This window comes from Cricetulus griseus, chromosome 8, assembly GCF_003668045.3.
Source record: "Cricetulus griseus strain 17A/GY chromosome 8, alternate assembly CriGri-PICRH-1.0, whole genome shotgun sequence".
Taxonomy (NCBI): Eukaryota; Metazoa; Chordata; class Mammalia; order Rodentia; family Cricetidae; genus Cricetulus; species Cricetulus griseus.
In genome coordinates, this window is record NC_048601.1 from 14,130,671 (window position 1) to 14,146,700 (window position 16,030).

The 16,030-nt window shown below is 43.4% G+C and overlaps 1 pseudogene; it reads right to left on the reverse strand.

Moving 5' to 3' along the window:
- Nucleotides 1-4,732: 4,732 nt before the first annotated feature.
- Nucleotides 4,733-5,219, reverse strand: LOC113837113 (annotated as a pseudogene).
- Nucleotides 5,220-16,030: the final 10,811 nt, after the last annotated feature.

Below are 16,030 nucleotides of genomic sequence, written 5' to 3' on the forward strand. Positions count from 1 at the left end.
CCCAAGGAGTGGTAAGGGGGTTTTGCTGGATATGATCAAGATACATTGTGTACATGTTTGAAATTGTCCAAGAGTCAATTTAAAATATTCAAAACACATGCACAGAGGAAAGGCCTTCGCCCGACATGATATTTGCCTGTGATCTCAGCGCTCAGAAGGTGGAAACAGGAAGGTCAAGACTTCAACAGCAGGGGCTGGAGAGTTGGCTCAGAGGTTAAGAGCACTGACTGCTCTTCCAGAGGTCCTGAGTTCAATTCCCAGCACCCACGTGGTGGCTCACAGCCATCTGTAATGAGACCTGGTGCCCTCTTCTGGCATACAGGATACCTGGAGGCAGAATGTTGGTTGTATACATAATAAATAAATAAAAATAGAAAGAGAGAGAGAGAGAGAGAGAGAGAGAGAGAGAGAGAGAGAGAGAGAGAGAGAGTTCAACAGCAGCCTGGGATGCATGAGACCTTGTCTCAAAACCCCCTAGTTAAATCAGTAGGTCTTAGCCACAGGGCGTTTTCCTTGGTGCTCTTCCTAAAGCACACACCTGAGCTGTTTCTGCTGCATCTCTTCCTGTGATGGATGAGTCACAGCTTTGCTTGTCTGTTTTGTTTTGTTTTGTTTTGTTTTTGTAATGCTGGGGGTTGAACAAGAGCTGTGTGCATGTTAGGCAAGCCTTTCCAAAAGAGCTACAGCCTCAGCCCTTGCTAGTTGTTTTTAAAACTGAGTGGAATGAATAGTCTCTCTCTCTCCCTCCCTCTCTCTCCCCCCCTCTCATTTTTTTGAGACAGCGTCTGTGTATCCCTGGCTGTCGTGGAATTCCCTCTGTAGAGCAGGCTGGCCTCTAACTCACAGAGATCTGCCTGCCTCTGCCTCCTGAGCGCTGGAATTAAAGGTGTGTGCCACCATGGCTCAGCCAACAGTCTCTTTTTACAGATGCTCCCATACTTGGTTTGACCTGAGGTCATCATCATCATTTTGTTATTAGTGTGTGTGTGTGTGTGGGGGGTGCACATGAATGCCACAGTGCATGTGGAGATCAGAGGACAGTGTTGTGGAGTTGGTTCTGGGGGGGTCACACTCAGTTTATCAGGCTTGTGTGGCAAGTGCTTTACTGGCTGAGCCACTTTCTTGGACCCAGTCTGGTATTTCCTAGAGCTTTCTGCTAGAACCTAGCCTGTCCTGCACTTTGGGTCCCAAGCAAGATGGAAGTGTGGACTTGCTACCCTTGCTTTACTTTCCCAGTCATGCCGTGTGTCTCTGCCCCACCAACTTCCCTTGTTTCTATCCCTCAATTTGGATGTTGGCTCTCCTAGCTGCCCAGCTCCCTACCCTGCTATGCTCAGGCACAACAGGTGCTTCTTCCGTTTCTCTAGCTGCCTGCAAGGCATCTGGGTCCCCAGCCAGCCCAAGGCGTTTCTCTTGTTTCCACAGGTGCTATTGCTAAGTTCAGAGGTCATTTGTGCAGAGTCCCGGGGAGGCTGGTGACAGAATTAGACTTTCCTGGGTACTCTTCAAGGGAGCTGCCTTCCCAGCTTCTCCTTTCAGTGCCGCTGGCAGACAGGTGGGCCCTCCACTGGTAGTAGATTCCTGGGTATTTTTACCCAGCGCTCCATAAACAAAATGACAATGTGATTGGAAATGTCAAGCAATCAGGCATATGAGTAATTGTCCCCATTAATCATTTTGCCAAAGAAAACAAGTTACCATCCCAGCTTGTTTGGAGAGATGCTCGCTATGTGAAGGAAGAAAGTTCAGGCATTTGCCTAAAAGCTTGTTGTCAAGACAGGAATGATGTATAGCGGGTGTTCTGGTGTGTCTGAAAGTAAACCCTCCCCTGTGTAAGTTGGTGCCAGCTGTGTAGTCCACACTGAAAGAGTCTTTACAGTTCTCAATGCCAAAGCCATGGAGAGTGAGGCCCTTCCACAGGGACTGGGGATTCAAGAGAGGTGCAGTTTGTCTCTGTGTCAAGAAACATCAACACTACAAAGACATCCTTCACGGGCAGGCAAGATGGCTTAGGATGTAAAGGTGCCTGTTGCCAAGCCTGATGACCCAGACCCAAGTAACGTGCACTGGACACACACACACACACACACACACACACACACACACACAGAGAGAGAGAGAGAGAGAGAGAGAGAGAGAGAGAGAGAGAGAGAGAGAGAGACAGACAGAGAGACAGAGAGACAGAGAGACAGAGGAGGGGGCGGGAGGGGAGGGGGAAAGGAGAGAGGGAACATATACACGTATTCACATGTATTTATACCCACCCTCATAAAACTAACCAAACACTAAACTGGGTTTCTACCCTTAAGGAGCTATAGTTAGTGGGGATTTACAGGGTTTCTTACATTCTTTAACTGAGTACTTAATGAATAAACTGCAGGGTAGTGTGTTAAGTTAGATAATACAGGTATAAATGAAATATCAAGGAACCGTGGCAAGTCTCTTGAAAGCCAAGTCTCAAAAAAGGAACACAAGATTTTTCAAGCAGGCAAGTAAAGAGACATTTGCAAAGTCACAGTGCTGTGAAGTAGAGCGGAATGCAAACAAGTGGGTTTGGGTGCAGCATCCAGGAGGAGGTAAGAAGAGTCAGGAGCGAAGGACAAAGAAGATGGCAAGAGACAGATGATGGAGCACTTTAAATGGCAGGCAACTGGGGACCACTGAGGACTAGGATATGAGGGCGACAATGGCATCAGTACTTAGCAGTTCCTCGTTTTACTTAGGGCAGTTTTATTGTGTTAGACCATTTATACGATGGCATAGTATACAGAAACAAAATGATAGCGAGGGCCTGGTGTATGTGTTAACCACACCCATAACCCATGCCTGGTGAGGACTCTGATGTTAAGTCTCTCATCTATGACCAATGGCTTGCTTCCCTGCCAGAAGCTTTCTGTCACACTGGAGCAGTAAGTAACAAAATAGCCATTGAGACATCTCCCCAGGGAAACAGTACAGCTACGTGACAGTGCCCAGAATGTTCCCAGACATTTGCTTAGCTCTCCCTTCCTTCACCCCAAATTATAATCCACACTATTGTAATGTCTCTGAAAAGTGACGATAACTGTGTGTCTGTGTGTGATGGGACTAAAACCTTGGGCCTTGTGCATGAGAGGCAAAAGCATCTTACCACTGAGCTATACTATACTCATTTTGTGTGTGTGGGGGGGCGGGGTGTTGAAGGCAGGGTCTCCAGGATGGTCTCAAATTCAGTATGTGGCTGACGCTGACCTTGGAATCATGATACTCCATATCTACTTGCCAAAGAGTAGGGTTACAGGCACACACCACCATGTGCAGCTCCTAACTTTTTTTTAGTCAATAATATATATTAGATACTATTCTGTATCTGTTGGGTAGAGCGCCATATCTTCCCTTCTTTCTTTTAGAATTCTTGCTTTACTTCATGTTCTATTAATAAAGACATGGGGGAACTTTAATGATACATCTCTCTGTTCTTGTGTCAATGTGTAAGATAGAGTCCTAGTGGAAGAGCTTTTAGATCACACACACACACACACACACACACACACACACAGAGAGAGAGAGAGAGAGAGAGACAGAGAGAGAGAGAGACAGAGAGAGAGACAGAGAGACAGAGAGAGACAGAGAGACAGAGAGACAGAGAGACAGAGAGAGAGACTTCAATTTCTGCCAATATTGCTGTTTTCCTTTATTCAGGTTTATTACCTTATATGTGTGTGTTTTGCTTGCATGTAAATGTACCCTGCGGGTACCTGGTGCCATCAGTGGTCAGAAGAGGGTGTCAGGTCCTTGTGGACTGGAGTTACAGAGGATTGTCAGCTCCCATGTAAGTGCTGGGAATTGAACCTGGGTCCTCTGCAAGCATATCAGGTAGAAGCCAAGCATTGTGGTGTATGCCTTTAATCTTAACACTTGGGAGGTAGAGACAGCTGGATCTCTGAGTTCAAGGCCAGCATGGTCTACATAGTGAGTTCCAGGACAACCAGAGCTACATAGTGAGATCCTGTCTTTTAACAACAGAGCCAGCCTGCAGCCTGATGTGTTCCTCTAAATGCATCACACACACACATATCTCTCACCAATATTTGCATGTCCTCATGTGCTTACTGATGTGTTTGTGGAGGAAGTATTCCTTTTTTTTTTTGTGATTGGGCCTTGAGTAGCCCAGGTTGGCCTTGAACTCACTGTGTAGCCAAGGTTGGCTTATGATATTTTTGCTCCTCCCAAGAGCTAGCGTTACAGGCCCGTGCCACCATGCTTGCTTTCTGTGTTACTTAGGATGGAACTCGGGGCTTTGTGCACACTAGGCAAGCATGCCAACTCTACCAACTCAGCTATATCTTCAACCCAGAAACTTCTATCTTTAAGTCATATTAACAATTCCTCTGTGGTTATTGAATGTTATGTTATAATCAGAGAAAGCTTTCTCCATGACAAGACAGACACATAAAGACTATACACAAACTCATTGTCCTGTTTCAATAGCTTTATAATTACATTTTTATATCTAAGTCTTCACAAACTCATTGTTCTGTTTCAATAGCTTTATAATTCCATTTTTATATTTAAGTCTTTACCCAGCATTTATTTATTTATTTATTTTGAGATACAAGTTTGCTATCTATCTTAGGCTGGCCTTGGACTCCCCAGGCAGTGTAGGTTGGCCTTGAATTTGTAGCAATCCTCCTGCTTGTTTTTCAGAGTGCTGAATTACAGGTGTATGCTATCATGCCCTACTCTGGGATCTATTTATTTATTTATTTTTCAACATAGAAGTCCTTATTCATGTGAACTGTTAAAAATGGGCATCTATACCAGTGTCCAATGAGGGTGGGAGAGGAAGGCAGGGCAGGCAAGGAGCAGGAATCCTGTCTATTGGGAGTAAACATCCAGGTTCATCCCATAGAGGTTTTCACAATTTCCCAGAGACATGTGGTGGTCCTTAAAATCGTGTACCACTTTTTAAGAGTGACCTTATTCCAATGGGTGCCAGTGTGGGGCGCTATCAGTTTCTTCAAGTCCCCAATGGTGTCATCGGTGTTGCACTTGACTTTTTTTCCTAGACAGCAAACCACCTCAATCACTGTGGCTGGAACTCTAATCCCCTCAAATTTATCAGTGACACAGCTTCTAGCTTGAAGGCTGAGACCTGGCCCCATTTAAGGCTAGAAATAGGAAGCGGAATGGGATTTATTTATTTATATTGAAGAGAAAAATACAGATTCGTTATCCTTTTGATTTTAAAATTGTATCATACATAATATCACTCAGTGAATAATTTTCCTACTCATCTGTAATATTTGATTTGCAGTACTGGGGAATTGAACCCAGCGCTCTGTACACACTAGGCAAGTGCTCTACTGCAAGTTACTCACCAGCCCTGGAATGTTCCTTTGATTATAATTTAATTTTATTGGTATGTGGGTCCATTTGTGAACTATCTCTCTCTTTCTATTGATATACCCTGTCTGGTTTTGCTTGTAACAGCTGTCTTAATTAGTGTAGTTTTAGAAGATTATTTTGAAATCCTATGGAACTAATTTCCTGTCATCATTCTCTTTTTGTTTATATTTCCAGATGGTCTAAACTCAAGTACTAATATAAAGTTTAATTGTATGCTTGTTTGATCAGGGTTACAATGGCTAAGAGACAATTTCATGACTCATAATGGCCAGTACCATCTTGATCGTTGTTTTCATTCCCAATATTGCAGTGTAAACATTCCTGATGAGTCTTTTAGTGATTCCTGTTTTTTCTGATTTGTTCACAATTATTACAAGTCCCTGTGCCTCCTCAAAATAAACTATTGGCTGACAACCACTGGACAACGTTCTCATGTTGACTCAGCCACCAAACTGAGTCCTCTAAGGTGCACAAGATCAGGCAGCAGGATGCCTATTTAAATATGCATGTGAAGACTTACATCCCATAGTCCCAGAAGCTTTAGCGTTCTGCGGGCAATCTTGGTTCACTGCTTTCCCCCTCTGCACTATTTCCCACCTATGTATGTGATTGGAAGATACACCTTTTCAGCCTTGCAAAAAAAAAAAAAAAAAAAAAAAAAAAAAAAAAAAAAAAAAGGAGGCTTTCCAACAAGTACCAAGGAAAAACATTTAGAATGTTAACTGCTGCAGATACTTTGGCTAAATTCTAATTGGGATTGTCATGTAATTCAATCGTGTTTGTAACTCAAATAAAACAAAAAAGAAAAAAATATTTTTAAAATCATGAACATTGAAAAAAAATTCTAATCTTGGGTGGTTTATCGAGGACTGAATCAGCTGTCTGCCTTGGCCTCCTTACTGAAGTCCACAAGCATTCTGAAAGCCTCTTGAAACATGTATGAATCAAATAGGGGGCTCAGCAATGAAAAGACGGAAAATTCACAGCAATTCAAACCAGAAGGAAATGACCAGGAGCTAGTAGCCAGGCTCTGTACTTCCTCATCTTCATCCACCCCCTCCCCACCCCCCAGACATCAAGCTAAAGGTTCAGTTTTCTCCGTGGAACTTGCCAAGGGAATGTTTCCCTTAGGCTTCTGACTCCTAACTCTCCATCCATCTTGTAGCTGAAGGTAAGCGCTCTTGTCTTTAGTTCTTTTAACTTACTTTAAGTGAGTGCTATTTGACTGCTAATCACTGGGAAGGTGGAGGAAGAAGAACTAATGGATCCACGATGAAACAGAGCAAGAGGTAAAGACCAGGCATGGTTCTGCAGGCATTTACTTCTAGCACTTGGGAGAGGTGGGAAAGTTGCTGTAGTTTTGAGTTCAGCCTGTCTACATACCAAGTCCACTGTCCCCCCCCCCCCCACACACACACACACTTGTTTTCTGTTACGACAGGGTTTCTCTGTGTAGCTTTGGAGCCTGTCCTGGCACTCACTCTGGAGACCAGGCTGGCCTTGAACTCACGGAGATCCACCTGCCTCTGCCTCCTGAGTGCTGGGATTAAAGGCGTGCGCCAGCATCAGGAGGCACATACCAAGTTCTTGATCATCCAGGGGTACGCAGGGAAAAGCTGTTTCAGAAAATAACTGGTTATGTGTTGGAGAGAAGGTTCAGCAGTTAAGAGTACTGGCTGTTTTCCCAGAAGACCTAGGTTTGATCCCCAGTATCCACACAGAGGATCACAACTGTCTGTAATTATGTTTCTGGGAGGGATCTGACACCTTCTGATCTCCACAAGCACCAGGCATGCAAGCTGTGCTCAGACACACGAGCAGGCAAAACACCCATAAACAATTTTTTTAAACATGTTTTTGATTGGTTATGATGAACTTAATAATCATTAGGTATAGCTGGTTGTCTTGTTCAGTCATAAATGATCACTTTCCTGGCTGCATGCCTTACAGAGGGTTCCTGAACCGGGCTAGGGATTGAACTAAATCATCTTTGGACTGGGGTCTACATAAACTCTAGAACGTTGGTGGCAGCCATGCTGCATCTAAAATGAGACTGACATAGGCAGAAAGGCAGAGGAAGAGGAATAGACATCATGGCATTCCAGGGGAAGGGAGGGGCGTGAGCATGGGCTTGCAGAAATGGTGCTGCAGTTTTTAATTGTTAAGTGCCAAGGAACAGGTGTCACAGGAAATGTTGAAGAAGTAGGGAGAAGCTGGGCCCTAGGGGTCCTGGTATACTATAATCAAATAGTTGGGGTTTAGCCTAAAAATACTTGAAGGCATTTTAAGCTGATGGGTGACAGGTGGTAACCAGGAGAGGCCCATGTCTAATTTCCATAATGGTGGCCCTACTAAAAAGAATATAAAGCAATGTGAAAACTACTTAATGAAAGTCGGTGAGATTCTTGTCACTTATATACCACTAGAGGCTCATCACACCTATCATTAGTGTGACAAGATGTTTCCACCCAGTTTCTGAAATTGGGTTCCCATACAGCTGTGATTTGTGTGGAAGGGATGGCCCCAGGAGCACCACAGAGGATCATTTTAAAGGAACTGAGGCTGGCAGTAGGGAGATGGTGAATGAATGCTGTTGTCTAGGTCAGTGATGAGAGCATCTTGAACTAGATTAGCAAGGGAGCTGTTATTGAAGACAAACTCAGCATATTTGCTTGAAGAGACAGAATGACTTAAAGAGACAGCAATGAGAATGTGCTGCCCAGAGAGGAGTGTTGCTGGATGTTTTCTGTCCTGCCCATCAGTTCCCGAAGCTGCTTATAAAATAACACTCTGAGGTTTACTATAAAATATAATTGTTTGGCTAATGGCTCAGGCATATTACTTACTAGCTCTCACAATTATGTTAACCCATTTTTACTAATCTATGTATCACCACTTAGCCATGGCTTACCGGTAATGTTCTAACTTCTCACTCCTTTGGCTGCTACATGGTGTCTCCCTGACTCTACCTTCTTTCTCTCAGTAACTCTATTTGGATTTCCCACTTAGCTATATTCTGCCTGGCCATTGGCCAAAACAGCTTTATTCATCAGTCAATAAAAGCAACACATACTAGCAGCATACAGAAAGACACCCCACATCAGAGGAGTACAAGTGACCAGGTACTCCCCGCAATGTGTTCTGAAACTTTGTCATGGCTTCTTGCTGAGGCCATGATTTTTTTTTGTTAAAAAAATTATTATTATTTTATGTGTCTAAGTGTTTTGCCTGCATGTATATAAGTGTTCTGCATTTGTGCCTGGGCCCTCGGAGACCAGAAGAAGGCACTGGATACCATGGAACTGGAGTTATGAATGGTTCTAAACCAACACGAGGGTGCTGTGATTGAACCTCAGTCCTCTGTAAGAGTATTAATTGCTCTTCTGCAGCTTCCATGATGAGATGCTTAATTCCTTTAAATTTTTTTCTCATTATATTTTCTTCATTTTTCTCTTGAATATTGTTTTATTTGGGTATGTGTGTGCAGGGGTGGAGGGCAGTTGCAAAGGGATAGGGAATGAATGGGATCAAGATACATGATATAAAAAACACATAGAATAAATTAATAAATAATTTAAAAAGAGTATTAAGTGCTCTTAACCACAGAGCGACCTCTTTGTCCTTTTCTTTGTTTTCTTAAGATTTATTTTTGTTTGTATTAATGTGTATGTGTGAGTCTGTGTACCACAAGTGTGCAAGTGTCTGAGGAAGACAGAGAAGGTGTTGAACCCTTGGAGCTGGAATGACGCAGGCAGTTGTGGGTGCCTGAGGTGGGTGCTGGGAGCTGTCCTTGGGTCCTCTGGAAGCATAACAAGCGCTCTTAACCACTGCGCCAATTCTCCAGTCCTTTATGATCCTGAAAGCCTGTTTTACTACCGAGTCAGCAGGGAGAGCAAGCCAAGTCTGTGTCTGAGGAACGAGGAACTACAATGGTGGGCAACACTACGCCTAAGACATCCCACTGCTCTGAAAGAGCTCTTACTACAGCAGTGCAGCCCAAGACTCTCCCATCTGCAACCTTCCTCCCTCCCTCCCACTCTCCTTTCCTCCCTTCCTTCATTCCATGACTCATAAGGACCGCACCTACATCACGGCCCAATGATTCTCCCAGGGGATCTGGACTAAACATAATAGTCGGTGAGCTTTTGGCCTCTAGAGTCACAATAACTTGGTGAGAATCAAGCTCCGGCTACCCTCAGTATGTGAGTTAAATCAAGCAAGAAGTTTGACCTGTTAAATACAATACTCAGGCTGTGATGTAGCTTGATTGGTAGAGTTTGCTCAGCAGGCATGAAGCCCTGGCTTTGATCCCCAGCACTACATAAACTAGGCATGGTGGTGAATGACTATAATTTCAGCACTTGGGAGGTAGAAACAAGAGGATCAGAAGTTCAAGAGCATCCTTGGCTACATAGGCTAGCCTGGGATACATGAGACCTTGTCTCCAAAAACAACAACAACAAAAAGTCACTCTTGGGCTGAAGGAATAGCTGAGGGGAAAAATACTTGAATATTTGGTCCCTAACATGAATGGGACCTTGTATTTAATTCTTTTTAAAATCATGACAATTGTGATGATTAAAGTTTATAAAATGTCTGCCCAGCATCTGGAAGACTGCGAGAACTTGATAAACATTAGCCATTCTTACTAGATATGAAGAATGAAGAAATAGGACTCAGAGAATGATGAACTAGGCTGCTTACATTGTATAAAATAGTCATAAATATTTTACCTAAGTTTTAATTGTCCTTCTGCATGTAGCAGATATCCTTGTGGTATACAAAGAGATTAGGAAATCCTTTCCTTCCTTCTTCTAAAATTTTTGACTTCTCCAGGTTTAATGCCTATTGGAAAATACACTATTAACTTATATATCAAAAGATACACATATATAAACCTTCCAGGGCTGGAGAGATGGCTCAGTTGGTAAAGTGGTTGGTGTGCAAGCAAGAAGACCTGAGTTTGACTCCCAGCTCCTACAAAAGAAAGCTGGATATGGAGCACCCTCAGTCCTAGCGCTGTTAGAGTGTGCACACAGGACGGTCCTGGGGCTTGTTGGCCATCATTCTAGCCAAACTGGTGGGTTCCATGTTCTTCAAGAGACCAACAAATATAGAAGAAAGTGATTAAGAAAGATTAATGTTGACTTATTTACAATAGTTTAGATGTAACATAAATAAAAACTTAAAAAGCACGGTGGGGGTGGGGTGGGGATGGAGAAATGACCCAGAGGTTAAGAGCATTGGCTACTCTTTCAGTGGCTCCAGTTAAATTCCCAGCATTTACATGGTGGCTCACACCAATCTGTAACTCCAGTTCTGGGAGTCGGATGTCTTTTGCTCTCAATGGGCAAGGTACAAGCGTTGTACAGCATGCATGAAGGCAAAACACTGATACACATAAAATACAAATAAAAACTTTAAAAAAGAATAGTTTAGCTGGATGGTGGTGGCACACACCTTTAGTTCCAGCACTCGGGAGGCAGAGGCAGGTGGATCTCTGTGAGTTTGAGACCAGCCTGGTTTACAAGAGCGAGTTCCAGGACAGCCTCCAAAGCCACAGAGAAACCCTGTTCTCGAAAAACCAAAAAAAAAAAAAAAAAAAAAAGGTTTATTAAATATGAGTTCCCAGGCATTCTGTAAAGTAGACACTACAAAAGATTTTCTCTCTTCTCAAAAAATGTTAGTAAAATTAAGGCGTTCCAAATTAAAGCTCTAGACAGAAGTATGGAGTTGAAACTAACAAAATGGAATTGAAAGGCAAAAATGTAAGCTGAACAAAAATTTAAGAAATTTATTGGGATGGAAAAAATTTGATCCCAGCAGTGGTTTATATGAAAAATATTATGGGTTTTAGGTTAACCACTAGCAGCACCAGAGCCAATGGTGCAATTTTAGCTTGTAGAAAAGTGAGTGCACTCCATTCTAATAATGAGAAACTTACTTTCCTGTCCTGATCAGTTAGGGCTATGTTAGGTGATTTGCAAACTCATTTTTAGAAGTATAATTCTATGACCCGGAAGTTTTAAACTTGCAGGAGGTAGGAGAATTGTTTTAAGTTGTAGTACAGCCTGATCTATATCTATATATATATATATATATATATATATAAATAAATAACCTGGGCTACATGAGATCCTGAAAAAAAAAAGCCCATAGAAAAAAATATGTAGGATTAATGAGAGCAGGTTTGTCTGCTTAACTTTATACTCTTAGGGAAGGGGAGGGTCTGTTTGTGTGATGCCCTGACCTTAGCTGCCTATCCAGATGAGTGTGGTGATGGGACAGCCTTTCTGACATCTACTTCATACCATGTGAAGCTTCACATAAAACTACTTTTCTTGAGTGATGGGCCGGACCAGCCAGTTTTCCCTGAAGTTGCCTGATGAATACATTTCTGATGAGCTGGCGGTCATTCTTCTGCCTTGCGACAGCTTTGCAGGGCCCATCCCAAGCTGACTAGCTGCCTGTTGACATTTGGTAATCAAGGATTTCAGTGGAAGGCATCAAGGTCAATGTGAGGCAAGGATGGAAAGGCCTAGAAAGGCCTAGTGAACAGGACCCTCAATTAAGCGCTGCTGTAAAAAGGTTGAGGGCGGGCATGAATCTGGGCTTTGGCCACAGTGTAAAAGGCTGGCTGACATGGTTTTGTGGGTAACCAATGGGCCTCCTCGACAACCAGGGCCGTTCCCATTCCCCCTTTAAGCTATGAACTGGCATTTCTAGATACTATAAACATCTTGTAAGAAAAAGACCGTAAAAGAGACCAATCTTTGGGGAAAGCATCAATAAAAATAGAATTCCAAACTGTTCACTCAGCATCTTTGTCTAGCTGACAAAGATGTGGCTCAGAAAGCTTATCTCTCCTCGTTCCCTGTGCTCTCGTGCCAGCTAACAACCCTGGACCCCATTTCCTTACTTTAGGATAGAGGAACACTACTTCCAAGACAGGAGGGACACACTAAGGCATCCTGGTTTGTGGCGGACGCCCGACTCAGGGGTAAATTATATGGACTGTGGGAGAAGAACTGGATATAGGCTTGGAGGTGACCTCTGTGATGTCAGTCAGAGGGCGGTCCACAGAACTGACAGGACACTTCCAAAAGACAACAAGCAGGAGCTGAAATCACGGACTCCCCCTTCTTGTCTCAGGCTGGTCCCTTCTAGGTGTTGGCTGAAGTGCTCAGTCTCACTTTCTTAATTCTGCCAAGCAAAAGAGGTCACAGAGGGTGGGGCACTGGCCAGGGTGCCATGTTCTTAATGCTCTGGGAAAAAATGAACAGGGAGCAGAAATACCACAAGAGGAGTTTAGGAGTTGTTTTGTTTGTTGTTCATTTTCTTATTTGACACAGGGTCTTACTCTGTGGTCTTGTGATCCTCCTGCCTCAGTCTCATGTTCGGGGATTAGAGCTGAGTACCACCACACCCAGTTTCACCGAAGAATCTTTATAGCAAGTTATTCACAACTGATGGCCCTGTTTGCTTTGAAAGCCTATAGGAGTCAAGGGCATTGGAGCCACAGGTACTTTCACTCTCTCAGCATTATGGCCACCAACTTGGGTGAGGAAGGAAAAAAATTAAATTTGTCTCATGTAGCATAAGTTGGCCTCATTCGTGATATATAGCCAAGGCTGGCCTGGAACTCCTTATCTTTGTGCCTCTACCTCCCTAAGGCTGGAACTATAGGTGTGCAAAAACCTTACCTAGTGGAAGGAAAGGTCTTTAATGAAAAGGACAAATGGAGATGAAGCTAAAATTGAAGTGTTCATAGGGATTGTTCAGGAAATATACAGATACTTATGTTTGGGGAGATGTTTCTTATTGTGGTATCATTTTAGGCTTTCTTAGGTGCACAGTTCAGTGTAAGGCCCTTCTGATGACGTCACATCTGTCCTTGGGCCGATGGGTACCACTCACTCTCTAGTGGGAATAAGTTCCTGATTGTTCTGTCAGGGCGTCCAAGAAGCTAGGTTTGACTTCTCTAGGAAATACCCTAGATTACCAGAAACAACAGGAAGTTACTCCACAGTCATCTCTCCTGATTGCTGTCATTTGCTACTGTGTCTCTTTCATTTTCGTCTGTTTGGCTCTGACCAATCGATCGCCTTGATCTCTGTCTGGTTTTGCTGTGTTTTTGTTCTGTGCTGATTCCTGGCTCATTCCAATCTTTTTGTTTGTTTTGATTACCTTTTAGACAGGATCTCATGCCCCCCAGGCTGGCCTCAAACTTGCTATGTAGAAAAGACTGGCCTTGAATTCTTTTTTTGTAAAACTTAAAAAAAAAAAAAAACTTCTTAATTATGTGCATGGATGTTTGCCTTCATGTAGGTCTGTGCATCAGTGCCCTCAGAGGCAAGCAAAGGACATTGAGTCCCCTGGAATTGGAGGTATAGATGATTGTCAGATGCCATGTTCATGCTGGTGGCAATCAAACCCTGGTCCTCTGGAAGAACAGCCAGCTTTTAACTTCGAAGCTATCTCTCCAGCCCTGACATTGAATTCTTGATCCTACAGCTACCACCTTCCCAGCTCCTGGATTCTGGGCATTAGCTGATATTATCAGTTTAGGCCAGGGATTGATCCCAGGGCTTGGTGTCTGCTAAGCAAGAACTCTTACAAAATGAGCTGCCATCTCAGGCCCTCATACTAATTATTACTTAGCTGTTTCTTCACTGGCCATTCCATAGCCTTTTTCTGGTCAACTATGATTGACAACTTCTCCTCTCTAGCTTTTGCTCTTTACTTGAGCTCCAAACCCCAAACCTGCATCCCTGAACTACCTACTGATTAGTTCCTTTAGGTCATTATTTTATAAAATAGATTGTAACACTTTTTAAATTTAATTTTATGTGCACTGGTATTTTGTCTGCATTCACGTCTGCATGTCAGATCCCCTGGAACTGTAGTTACAGACAGTTGTGAACTGTTATGTGGGTGCTGGGAATTGAACCCAGGTCCTCTGGAAGAGCAGCCAGTGCTCTCAACCGCCAAGCCATCTCTCCAGGCCTAGGCAGTAGCATGTTTAAAAACAATTTTTTTTTTTGGTCATTGTATGATGCATCTCTCTTTGTCAGTAACCCACTGAATCATTTAGACCCAAAGTCCACTTTGATGTCTCTTTTACTCTCAGCCAGTCGGCCCCAAAGACATCAGATTTCCCTTCCCATTTGATGTTGTTTCGGTTCCCTTTCCTGCCCATTTCCACACACTTACCACCTCTAAAGTCAACTAGTGCTACCTCTACGCCTTCCCTCATTTGATTTCCTGTGACCTATTTTGCTGCTTCTGCCTTTGCCTCTCCCTCGCCAGTTTCTCTGCACTTAGCACCTACGATGCTATCTAGGGTATTGTCTGTCCTTTCATTTCCTGTGACCAGCTGACGTTAGATCTAGACTGACGCTCAGCAGGCCTGTTCAAACCCTCATGTTCTTCCCTATTCCCGCCAGGGCTTCTTGCTCTCCTTGGGCTGTCAAAGTTTTCCATAATTTGATCCTATCTGGGCACTCCCTCTGCCAGGTGGCTATATTGGACTGGAAAGTTTAATGGGTTTGGAATCATAGCCCCACATTCAATGGAGTGACCTTGAGTAATTGGTGGATTCCTGGTGTCTTGGATCCCCATTTGCCAAACAAGGATAATGATGCCAACGTCACAGAAACCTTAATGAGGATTTAATGAGATAATATGTGTGGAGGCAACTGAGCATTGTGCACGGAACCCCTGTCTGGAATGACTCACTTGGCTTACTCCCAGACTTTTCCACTTACTAATTATGCGACCGGGAGCAAATTCCTTGACCTCTCTGGGCTTTGTTTTTCCTTTCTAAAACGGAGCCTAATATGAGGATGGGTGATTTAATGTTTGTAGAGTGCTTAACATAGTACCTGGTACAGTCCATCCTGGCCTCAAACTCCCTCTGTATCCAAGATCCTCCTGCCTCCACCTTCCAATTGGTGGGATTAGAGGCGTGGACACACTATGCTTGGTGAATGTGGTGTTTTGGTATGGAACCCAGGGCCTCATGCATGCTAAACAACACTTCCTGGCTCCCGAGTTAGTTTCATTTCTATCGTCATTCCCACGAATTCTTGCGAAGCACAGCCTCACACCACTGTCCCAAGACAGGCTCCATTTTCATGCACGCGCACACCATTGTTCTTGCCTCCAGTTGTAGTTCCCCTCATTTTTAGAATGTCATAGTTTCTCTTCTTTTCCTACCCAAATTCTCCCAATTCTATGATGCCAATCCTAGCCCTTGTCTCCATAAACTTTCCCTCACCACGTCTAGGTTCTCTGAAGTTTTACTTTACTGAACCAATTACCCTGCCTCTTTTTCTTTTCCTTTCTCTTCCTTCCTTTCTTTCAAATTGCCTAAAATTTGCCATCCTCCTGCCTCAGCCTCCTAAATGCCGGGAATGCAACATTAGCCACCACACTGGGCTCTGGTTACTCTTAATTTAGCACTTGATGGTAATACTGCCATGGATCCCCCAGCTACTGTTTGCTGTGTGTTTGTCTCCAAATAATTTGGGAAATATTCTTTAATCTAGTATTGTTTCAGAACACACACAAACACTAAACATGGTGAGTAATTTATGTCACATCATCTTTTGGGATCAGATTCCCATATTATATTTGATGC